This window comes from Oryctolagus cuniculus, chromosome 18 (assembly GCF_051225735.1).
Source record: "Oryctolagus cuniculus isolate XC-2025 breed Fujian yellow rabbit chromosome 18, ASM5122573v1, whole genome shotgun sequence".
In the NCBI taxonomy this organism is placed as follows: domain Eukaryota; kingdom Metazoa; phylum Chordata; class Mammalia; order Lagomorpha; family Leporidae; genus Oryctolagus; species Oryctolagus cuniculus.
In genome coordinates, this window is record NC_142884.1 from 77,221,940 (window position 1) to 77,233,776 (window position 11,837).

General features: G+C 61.6%; 1 pseudogene; it reads right to left on the reverse strand.

Annotated features, from left to right (window-relative positions):
* Nucleotides 1-735: 735 nt before the first annotated feature.
* LOC149121043 (WD repeat-containing protein SL1-17-like) lies at nt 736-2,259 on the reverse strand (annotated as a pseudogene).
* Nucleotides 2,260-11,837: the final 9,578 nt, after the last annotated feature.

An 11,837-nucleotide genomic window follows, 5' to 3' on the forward strand; every position in this document is an offset into this window, starting at 1 on the left:
CCCGCCTGTTCATCTGCCTACCCACACACTCACCCACCTACCCAGCCTCCCGCCTGTTCATCTACCTACCCACACACTCACCCACCTGCCCAGCCTCCCGCCTGTTCATCTACCTACCCACACACTCACCCACCTGCCCAGCCTCCCGCCTGTTCATCTACCTACCCACACACTCACCCACCTGCCCAGCCTCCCGCCTGTTCATCTACCTACCCACACACTCACCTACCCAGCCTCCCGCCTGTTCATCTGCCTACCCACACACTCACCCACCTGCCCAGCCTCCCGCTGTTCATCTACCTACCCACACACCCACCCACCTGCCCAGCCTCCCGCCTGTTCATCTACCTACCCACACACCCACCCACCTGCCCAGCCTCCCGCCTGTTCATCTACCTACCCACACACCCACCCACCTACCCAGCCTCCCGCCTGTTCATCTACCTACCCACACACTCACCTACCCAGCCTCCCGCCTGTTCATCTACCTACCCACACACCCACCCACCTGCCCAGCCTCCCGCCTGTTCATCTACCTACCCACACACTCACCCACCTGCCCAGCCTCCCGCCTGTTCATCTACCTACCCACACACTCACCTACCCAGCCTCCCGCCTGTTCATCTACCTACCCACACACTCACCTACCCAGCCTCCCGCCTGTTCATCTACCTACCCACATACTCACCCACCTACCCAGCCTCCCGCCTGTTCATCTACCTACCCACACACTCATCCACCTACCCAGCCTCCCGCCTGTTCATCTACCTACCCACACACTCACCCTCCCGCCTGTTCATCCATCCACCCACGTATTCATTCCTTGACATCATATTCCTTCCTGATTGGTCTTGGCTTCAAGGACTGAAGTATTTCAGCACCTGCTTGCTTTCCTTTTTTTTTTTTTTTCACTGTTTGCATTGAGAATGCTTTATGGCCGGTGCTGTGGCTCAATAGGCTAATCCTCTGCCTTGTGGCACCGGCACACCGGGTTCTAGTCCCGGTCGGGGTGCCAGATTCTGTCCCAGTTGCCCCTCTTCCAGGCCAGCTCTCTGCTGTGCCCCGGGAAGGCAGTGGAGGATGGCCCAGGTGCTTGGGCCCTGCACCCCATGGGAGACCAGGAGAAGCACCTGGCTCCTGCCATTGGATCAGCGCGGTGCGCCGGCCGCAGCACGCCAGCTGCGGCGGCCATTGGAGGGTGAACCAACGGCAAAAAGAAGACCTTTCTCTCTGTCTCTCTCTCTCCACTCTGCCTGTCAAAAAATTAAAAAAAAAAAAAAAGAATGCTTTATTTACTTTAATGTACAGTGTTCCCAGTACAATGGGAATGTTGTTACTGTAGCTACAGAACTTCAGTCTCTGCCCTAGTAAGTGCTGTGTTCTGTGAGGAGAGCCGTCCAGGAAGGCAGTGTCGGGATGGAGCCGTGCATGCTTGGAGCAGCCAGGGCGCGGAGACTCTGGCTCGCACTGGACGGTCATAGACGAGAGTTTCCTGGTCATCACCAACCGACACAGCTTTTGAGCCATTTCCATTGTATTCTACTCCCCAGACCTGATCCTGGTGATCAAAGGAGATGTGGACACAAGTCCTCGTCCCAACATCCCAGGCTTCTACACTGTGGTCAGACGAGCTGGAAACACAGTGTGGCTGGTTGGGACGTTCAGCCCCCAGGAGGTGCGTCCAGTCGGCGTGCCGGCCGGGCTGGGCTGCTGTCTCCCAGCGTGTGCAGTAGCGTGCCAGTTGCAATGCGAGAAGCATGGATGGTGCCGTCTGCGGCTCCGCTGGCCAGGTGCTTCCCATCGGGACCGCACGCAATGCTGAGCGTGGATTTTCCTCTTGTGTCCAAGGAATATTCTTTTTTCCCACTTTCCACACCAACAATGTTCACTTTCCCTTCCTGTGGCCAGATACTGGGAATCGGGAGAAAAGGCCAAAGTCCAGGCATCCGCAGGTCCTGCAGCTGTAGACTTCATCTGTTTGCCATTTTGTCCGTCCCAGAGATGGACGTGCGCATCGCAAGAACTGGACGCAGCAATGGGCAGGGTGTGGCTGATGTCCACAGACAGCTCCCCCGGCCGATGTCCCTCCAGACTCCGCTGCAGGTCAGGCTGCTCATCACACCGTTTCCAGAGCTGCCCCAGGTCATCCAGGGAGCCCGGCACCCCCGTCGTAGTGTTTTCATCTTCTTTGTCCTCCAGGCATCTGACCAAACGGAATCGTTGTGGGCTGGTTGGCCGTTTCCGAAGCAGGGACGAAGGCTAAAGGCCGACAGCTCACCGCACTGCTGGGCTACACGACTCAGCACCTGCTTTCTAAGGAGCCAGCCTGGCTTGTGTGTCCCGTGGGTGAATGACTGAACGGATGTGTGGTAGGTGAAGCCACGAATGGCGCTGAGCGGGACTCGTTCCAGGGAGCCCAGCTCCCTCTGTGGCTCCATCTGGGATGCTTGGGCAGCGACAGTGCCAGCCCTGGGACAGGCGGCAAGAGAGACCTTCCTCAGGCTGCTGGTGCGGGTCAGCAACCGCGCATGTGCGCTTCCCATACCTCCAGGGCCCTTCTCCGAGACCCACCCCAAGGAGACCCCGTCCACATAGCACTGCTCCCTTCTCAGCTCAGGCAGCCGTCAGCAACCCACGTCCAGGTGTCCAGGGAACTGGGGCTCTCACCCTGGAAATCCCGTGCCTCTCTCTGCTGAGCTCAGAAGCCCCAGCCCGAGTCCTTGTCCTGGGCACAGCTGCGCTGCACACCGTGGGGGAAGAGTGAGGAGGGGGAGGAGGAAGTCCTGCTGACTCATCGCCCCTCCCCCGCAGTCTGAGATCAAGCTGAGCACAGTGAAAGGGAAGCTTAATTTATGCAAGTGCATGGTGGTTGGCGTCCAGCCGCTGCCCGGCGCGGACAGGTCAGCCCTGAGAAGGGCGTGAGCAGGACTAGCTCTGTGCATGGCTCCTCCCTGGCCCCGCCCCGCCCCCAAGGTGTGGGAGGGGTGGAGAAGACATGGGCCCCACCAGGACCCCTGAGCCGGACGTCAGGGGCTCTGTGTCACGGGGGCTCCGTCGCAGCTCGTCCATCGCTCCTCGTAGCAGCTTAGCGCAGACTGCACGGTGTCTCGGCCCTCTCATCTCTCAGCTGCAGGCCAGGGAGTCCCAGGATCCGGGGAGAGGGCTTGGGACCACCCAGAAACCGTCTGACTCGCTTTGGTGCAGCACCCTGTTAGTGCTTTCTTCTGGTTGGCTCGCACGCTCCGTCCAGACTCCGTGGGGAGGGCAGGCCTCGTCCCTGTCCCCATTCTGTCCCTGAGGTTGCTGCGGCTCAGCCACTTGAGCAGTCAGCCGGCCGGCAGGGCCAGGACTCGGCCGCAGCCTCACCGTGTGCCTCCGAGCTTGGAGGGGGTCCGTACCGGTGCGGCTGGGGCTCAGGCATGCTGTGGGTTCCCTGTGTGGGGGAAGGGCACGCCTGGACAGACCCTCCCCTCCCCCGCCCGCCATGGGCCGGCTCCCAGCGAGCAGGCGCCACTGCGTGGATCAACCGTGTTCTCGAGGGAGTGCCCCAGAGGCTGAATGTGAAAACTTCCCTTCTCAGCGAGGTGGCGGGAGGGCCCGGGCGGAAGGGCCGGGAAGCCCAGGCCGCCTCGCCTCGCCTCGCCTCGCCTCTGCCTCGCCTCTGCCTCTGCCTCTGCCTCTGCCTCTGCCTCTGCCTCGCCTCTGCCTCGCCTCTGCCTCTGCCTCTGCCTCGCCTCTGCCTCTGCCTCGCCTCTGCCTCGCCTCTGCCTCACCTCTGCCTCGCCTCTGCCTCTGCCTCGCCTCTGCCTCTGCCTCTGCCTCGCCTCGCCTCTGCCTCTGCCTCGCCTCTGCCTCTGCTTTCACTTCCCCAGCGTCAGCCCTGCCGTGGACGACCCCTGCAGATCCTGTTGTATGGAATCTTGTTCGCCGTGTTTCTTAGCAGAGACCAATTTTGGGTGAATAACTTGCGACCACAGAAACACGACACCAAAGCTGCAGCGCTGGGTGGCAAATTTCTCCGTTACCACAAATATCCTTTCTCCTCGAGGACCAGATTGGAAGCATTTGGGATTGTTTGTGCCTCCCGTCCTCAATCAGGAGGGGGAGGGGCCGCCTCGGTAGCTGCCACACGCCCCTCGCTACCCCGGCGGCGGCCTGCACCAGACACACTTTCCCCTCCACAGGGCTTTTGCCGAAGCACCGTGAGGTCCCGCAGGCCCCTTCCGTGGCCGAGCTGAGCTCCCAGCGTCTGTGACGTCCTGGGAGCAGCATTAGCTGCACCTTGCAAACACAGAACAGGGACGTCCAGTGTGGTTCTTGGGTGCTGGTTTTGATCCACTTGGGTGGAAAAGGGGTCCAAGGGTCAGGGGCACATTGCCCAGCTCCTGCTGGTGAGGGTCGGGCAGGGCAGACCCTCCCCTGGGGGCGGCCCGCTGGGCCCTGCCCCTCCCAGGCTTCCTCTCTTGCTTCCTGGGCCCCCGATCTCCAGCTGGGAGCTTCCTAATCCCAGGCCACTCCCCGCTCAGGCAAATATTTCCCCAATAACCAAGGGAGCCACACAGTTAATCCGTGGACCCATCTTGTTACTGCTGCAAATATTTCTTTTTTATTGGACTGACAGGAGCTAAGCCAGGACAGCGGGAGAGCCCCAGCCGTCAGGGGGAAGCGCATCCGTCCCAACCCTGCGGGAATCCCAGGCATGTGGCCGGCATCTCCCAACTGCGTGCTGGAGACGCCGGCCAGGGCTCCACACAGGCTTGTGGCCGGGCCGATTGCGATAAAGCCAGAGTCACACAGCCCCAGAGCACGTGGGACTGCCCAGCCGTGTCTGGGCTGGAGCTGATGTCCTTCTGGAATCTTCCCTGCAGGCCGATGTCCCCCACTTCCTCTCCTGCAGGCTCTGAGGGTCTGGAGCTTTGGGGGGGGGGTGCGTGGTCCCTCCCTGCTGCCGTGTGCTGGTTTACGGCACAAACACGCCCAGGCTGCGTCGGTTCTCCCGCCAGCGGCTGTGGGAGGTCCCCGGCGGGGGGCCGCGTGGACGGTGTGTTGGCACATTCTCAGCCGCACACATGTCGGCCTTCCTGTTGCGTGTGTCCCTGGGAGCGGAATTGCTGGGTCACCCAGCAGCCGTGATGTCCGGCTGGAGCAGATCCCACCAAGCCTCTCCCAAAGGGAAGCTCTGCTCACATCCTTGCCAGAGTTTAATTTTAGCCACACTGCTGGTGAAGGTATAATACACATTTTTAAAAAAGATTTATTTTATTTATTTGAAAAGCAGAGTTAGAGAGACAGAGACAGAGAAATCTTCCATATGCTAGTTTACTCCTGAAATGGCTACAACCACCGAGGCTGGGCCAGGCCGAAGCCAGGAGCCAGGAGCTTCTTCTGGGTCTCCCTCGTGGGTGCAGGGGCCCAGGGACTTGGGCCATCTTCTGCTTTCCCGGGCATGTTAGTGGGGAGCTGGCCGGGAAGTGGAGCAGCCGGGACTGGAGCCAGCGCCCACACGGGTGTGCCACAGTGCCTGCCCAGTAGGCGTTTCTCGTGGTCACCCTCCTTCCCCAACCCCAGGACACACGTACAGAGCTGGAGGCTGGACTGAGGTGGACACTGCTGTCCCAGGGCCACGTTAAGGTGACCCGAGAGCCACAATCCTAGTGGGGGGGTGTCTGGGGAGGGAGTGGGCCCCAGACCTGCCTGCCTCCTCCTTTGCCTCCCACGCAGCTTGGATGGCCTCTCCAGGACAGTCACCGGTGAGTCCATGCCACAGGCTCCTGGGAGGAGCCGCTTGCAGCCTCTGCAGTCTGATTGGCTGAGGCTGGGGGTGGGCGGTCACACTGTGAGCATGCACTTCTCTGTGACAGCTGAGTCCAGGATTGGGAGGGTCCCAGGCTGTCCCTCGAACCTGAGCTCCTGGAACGACGGGAAGGTTATTGGACACTCTGGGGGCCACAGGCTGTCCTGTCCTGGGGTTTGGTCCAGTGCACCCTCACAGGATCCCACCAGCCTCGGCCTCTCCTGGGTTGCCCTTGGCATCCTGACCTATAGAAATCCCCCCCAGACCACTCCCATCAGGGGGGAGGTGAGACCAGGGGCCCCCTGCCCTGCCACCCCCAGCCCCTGCTCCTGCAGCCTTGGCATGGAGGGCTACTCCGTCTTCCCCACCCCTGGCCAGATGACAAGAAAAAAATCTCCTTGGGCCAAAGTGGAGCCTCAGCCCCGACAAGACCCTAAGCCAGGCTTCAGCAGGGGCCTCCTCTTCCTCCCTGTTGCCCTGCCCAGGCCTCGGCTCATGCATGTGTGAACTCTAAAAATGACCAGCACTGTGACATAGTGGATAAGCTGCTGCCTGCAGTGCTGGCATCCCATATGGGTGCTGGTTCTAGTCCCAGCTGCTCCACTTCTGATCCAGCTCTCTGCTGTGGCCTGGGAAAGCAGTAGAAGACGGCCCAAGTCCTTGGGCCCCTGCACCCCCATGGGAAACCCAGAAGCTCCTGGCTTCGGATCAGCATAGCTCCAGTCATTGGGGCCATCTGGGGAGTGAACCAGTGGATGGAAGTCCTCTCTCTCTCTTTCTCTCTCTTTCTGCCTCTACCTCTCTGTAACTCAATCTTTCAAATAAACAGAGAAGGCAGCACTGGTTCCTGCGGGAGGCACAGGAGTGCAGGTAGCGGCCTGTGGCGCTCCCTCCACACCGTGCACCACGGGAGGCTGGGAGGGGCAGAAGCCGCTGCCCGCCACCCCTCTGGGGCTTTGCCTCTCTTTGCTCCACTTCCAGCCCTCCCCCTTCTGAAACTGAGGGCTGGGCCCTCTGCGTCATTGAGGCTCCTTCTCCAGTTTCTTGTTCGCTGCTCCCTGGTTCTCTGTGTGGCCTCACATTGGGCTCTCAGCACAAGGCCTCTGCACCCACGCACACCCATGCGCGTCAGTGCACACACAGTCCACACAAGCACACAGTGCACACAGGCGCACACACACAAGTGCACACACACAGACCCCTCCCTCTGTTTGCAGGATGTTCCAGGCAGCCCCCAAATGCCATTCAAAAGACGTTCCCACTGCTCTGCCTGGGCACAGGGTGGGGAAGGGGCGGGAGGCGAGGGTCCCAGGTGTGTGCCTCCCTCCAGGATGCCCACACCTGTCTGCTGCTCCCCGCGTATAAACATGGGAGTGCACCATCTAGTGAAGGAACGCCAGGACCCAGGTGTGACCTGCACTGTTGCGTCCTAGCTGTGCATCACAGGTGGCAGGGACAGGAGGGTTGGGCCCAGCTCTGCTTCTCCTGTGTGGGCAGCAAGAGCAAATGTCCCTACGCACCCCCCCCCCCGCAGTGTGCAGCTCATCGCTGAGCAAGGCCGAAGGGGGCTGCCCCACCTCCGTCCGCTTGCGGGCAGGAGACGTGGGACGACAACGGGGAGTTAAAGTGACAAGCATTTCTTGACAAAATGCAGACACATTTCTCATTGCATGGACGCCACTAGAAATCCAGATGAAAGGCATGAAAATTAGGTCACAGGTGTGCTTTCTGCCTGGTTCGGCTGGTGAAATCCTGCCGTGGAAGCTGTGGGAGTCTCAGCTGTGTGCCCCACCCCACCCCACCCCCCGCCGCCTGTGCAGTGTCCCTGGGCAGCGACTGCCCGGCGGGCGGGAGTTGGGGTGGCTGGGGAGGCCTCCCGTCTGCTGGACGGAGCTCTCCTCTTGGCTGTGGCCCTGGGCTTTCTCGCTGGAAGGCAGCGCTGTGATTTCTGCTGAGGGCCGCTGGACAGTTTTGCTGCTGTGTGGGGGTGGGAGGTGAAAGTGTCCTTTGTGGCCAGTGGCTGCCCCCATCCCCGTCTCATTTTGCCATCCGCTTCAATGGCCCAAAGAGACAGAGCTGTATATTCTGTATCTTCTAGTCTAAGAAACCGGTTCCCCTCTAGCCAGAATAAAGGGTGTTTTGTTCATCAGAGCCTGCACGAGGATAGGTTAGAATGGTTGTTAAACTCAGCTGCCAGGTTCGATCTGCCACACAAATCCTCGTGCTGTCTGAGCCTGCGCCAAGGCAGTTCTCCTGTGCCTCCCACCTGGGCCGTGTTTGCAGCAAGCCTGGCAGTGCCCGGAACCGCGGCCGAGCCTCGGGGCCGCCGGAGGTGACGGAGCTTCAGGGCTCGGGCGTCTCTAAGGAGAGGGGGCGATTCCCGGGTGACAGTCCACTGCAGTCGTCGAGAAGAGGGAAAGCCAGCTTCGCAGGGAGAGGCTACCCGAAGAGGAGGGCAGGCCCCTCCTGGGAAACCTCGCGAAGACAGGAGACCAGTCTGCCGCATCAGGAGTGCTCGCTGTGTTCTCACGGACGCGAGCGCGGGAGGCGTGTTCGGGACAAAGGGACGCTTGTGTGCCGCTGGCGGGGAGAAAGGTGCCCTGGACTTCTTTGGGACTTTCTAAGAGACACTGGGCATGGTGGTGAAAACGTGGTAGTTGGTTGAAAACGCGCACTCTTTACAGAAAAACAAGTGGCAGCGACGCGCAGGCGTCCTGCGGCACCGGCCGGGCCGAGCCGAGCTGTGCCCACACGAGCGCCATAGCGTCTTTGCAGATGCGGCTGAGATAAGTTTTCTTTCCCGAAACGCTGGTTTTTGTCGCGTTCACCAGTGTCTTCGGCGTGCGTGCGCCTGCCTGCTGGGGGAAGGGTGAGGAAATCAGACCTTGAGAGAACGCCAGATGGTTCGTCCCGAATCTTTGCAGTTTCTGTTTCCTTCAAAACGTCCCCAAAAATGTTTTCTTCCCTTTTGCAGGATATAGGGTTCTCTTCAGCTTCCCGCAAATCCCGAAACGCCTTTGTTTAAAGCAAAACAAAACAAAACTTGTGGCTTTTCTCAAGATGACAAACCAAACACGCAGAATCTAAAATCCCCAAATGTAACCCAGGCCGTAAACCTTCCTGACTCAACAGGCAGATTTTATGGAGCCCCCAGTAAAACCCCAGGGAGAGCGATAAATAAACTGCCAGCCGCTGCCGCAGACAGCTGCGTCCTGGGGACCCGGGGCCTCTGCGGCAGGGTCTGGGGTCTGCAGACACGTGCTGGGTGCACAGGAGCTCAGGCTGCCTGGAGGTGTGGCCCTGAGCGCTCCCTGCAGCGTGGCCACCTGGAGCAGGTGCACTGATACCTGTGTCAAACAAGGAAGAAGAGAGCCACGTAGTCGCTCACGGAAGTGGCGACTGAGCACAGACAGGACTGGGAGAGCGAGGGAAAGGCGGGCGGAAGGGGGTGCTGGGGAGGAACTACCTCAACAAGACTCCGTTCCCATCCCCCGATCTCAGGGAGATCCCGCAGGGAACAGCACGTCCCTGGGGTCTTCCCCAGCGCTGTTGGACAGGTCACCTCACTCACCACCTACGATTCCGCTTCCCCTCCGGCAGCCAGAACGGAGGCGCAGCCGGGCTGCGGCACTGAGGTGGAACCTGGGACGTGTCTCAGTGCGAGAGGAAGTGGGCGTCGTCCTCCTCCGGGTCGTGGCCGCAGCCGGACGCCTCCTGGCACCCGCTCGTCGCTGGGGAGCTGCTTTCTTCCCTCCAGCAGGAAGGAGCTTCCTCCGGGAAGTGTCCCGACATTGTTCTTGGTACTGCGGAAGTTCCGTGGCTGGCAGATGGCGTGTCCAGGAGGCAGCGGGCCCCGAGCACAGGCCGCGTTTAGGACTTCGTCTTCACCCAGCGCGGACACTCTCGGGCTCACATCTGGGCAGAGCGCCCATGCTCAGACGGGCACGCACACTCCCTCACCTGCACGCGCTCACACGTGCACGCTCCTCTACGCAGAGGCAAGCCCGCCAGCAGCTGAGCCCGGCTGTGGCACACGCCTGCGGGGGACAGCATTGCCTGCAGAAGAGCCTCCTCCCCTGCTCTCCCTCCCCCTCGGCCGCCCGGCCCTGTCACAGCCCAGGACTCGGCCCCCAGAGGAGCAGACCTGCCACTGGCTCATAGCAGAGGCCTCGCTTCTCCAGGGCTTTCCTGGACAAGGCCAGGCGTCCAGGCCCAGGGGGTGGAGGACCCTGAGGTTCCCCGGCCCCCTCCTTGTCCACCATCCCACTGCCCAAGCTCAACCCTGGGTTTCAGGCCCCCTCCACAAACCAGGTGAAAAACCAGGTGATGCACAGTCCATTTCATCGCCATCGGCATGCGGGAAGCTCAGATGGGCTGCAGCCGGCCGCGGGTCTCGGCCTGCTCTATGCAGTTAGAACGCGGCAGCCGGCTGCTCTGCGGAGCTGGGGACCCGCAGCAGAGATGTCCGGCCCAGCAGAGCGGCATCCCGCCTGCCCTCCCCACGCTCCCGTGCACCTGGGCCGCTGCCTCCACTGACCACTAGAAATCGAACCCACATCCAACAAAGGTGAATCGTGCGCCAGTCAGACGCGGGGTCCACGTCAACACTGCGAGGAAGAAGTGGGGACAGGAGAGGGGCCCGCCATCGAGTGGCCTTTCTCCAGTTGGCCTGTGCAGGAGTCACACCGCCATGGCAACTGCCTTTCATGTCATTGTCACTAACCCCCTGGGGCTGAGGGTGACAAGCTGAGCACCGGAAACCCAGCTTGAATGGGAAGGCCTGGAGAGGGGAGGTGGTTGCGGCTCCAGTCAGGACCCCATCCAAGCCCCTCCGGTGCCTACTGCTGGCTGCTTAGAGGATGGAGACCCCGAGGCTGGGCGCCCTCAGCGGCTTCCTCCCTGCTGGCCCCCATGGCTACCGCCGGCTGCTGCGTGTCTGGGGGCTGAGGGCTCTGGGGCGAGCAGAGAGGGGGCTGTGGCTGCAGGACGGGGCAGTTCCTGAGCGCAGCAGAACCCCTGATGGAAGAGCCCGCGAGCCCGGCTGAGCCCGGCCAGGCCCTCTGCAGTGCTCTCTTCCCTGCACCCAGCGCCCGGGCCCAGGTTGGCACAGGACAGGTGCTCGCTCTCAGTGACAGCGACAGCAACACCACCACCATGGGTGAAGGGCCTGGCTCTGCAGGCGCTGTTTGCTGGACCGAGTCTCACTTCTCCCCAGCGTTTGGGGGTGAGGGGTCTCCCTCTGTGTCCCCACTCCGAGTGTCCACTTGTGGCTGCTCAGCTCCCCCCACCACCACTTGGGAGAGGTCACTGGTCAGAGGACTGGATCCTGTGGGCGCTCAGAGGAAGGGGGCCTGATGCAGATGTGGTGGTCAGGGGAGGCTTCCTGGAGGTGACACCAGAGAAGATCCTTGACGGAGACGCAGGGACCCCCTCCCAGACCGGGCAGGTGGGTCCAGCTACAAGGGAGAGGTGTACAAAAGGGCGCAGGTGGGAGCCGCTGGGACCCTCCTGAGAATTCCCAGCTCCCCAGGCTACTGCCTGCGCAAGTGGGCAGGAGGCTGCAGGGTGGGGGCTGGGCATGGGGAGGGGACCCGGTCCGGGGGGCAGTGGCTGCTGAGAGGTTAACCAGGGGTGTGTGTTGGCCACCCTGGCCCCCTGGCCCTGGAAGGTGGCGTGGCAGAGAGCAGGGCTGGGGACGGAGAGCAGCCGAGGCAGTAAGGGTCGGAGGCAGACGGTGGTGCCGATGCATGCACACAGTGGAGGAGCTGTGGGTGTGTCCTTCCCTCTGCCCTGGGGTGAGCCTACCGCAGGCCACCCACGGTCCCCTGCTCTCTGCCTCACCAAACTCAGCCAGCAGGAACTCGGGGGAGCAGAGGAGGGGAGACAGTGGTTGGGCACTTGGGGTTTCTCTTCTCTCCCTCCTGGGAGGTCTGCCCTGTGGGGGTCACCCAGGCCCGCATGTCTCTCCCTCCAGCAAAGGGCCGCCTCTGTCACTGTGGTCCCTGCTTGGTCACTGTCTCCCTCAGAGTCCTGCAAGTCCATC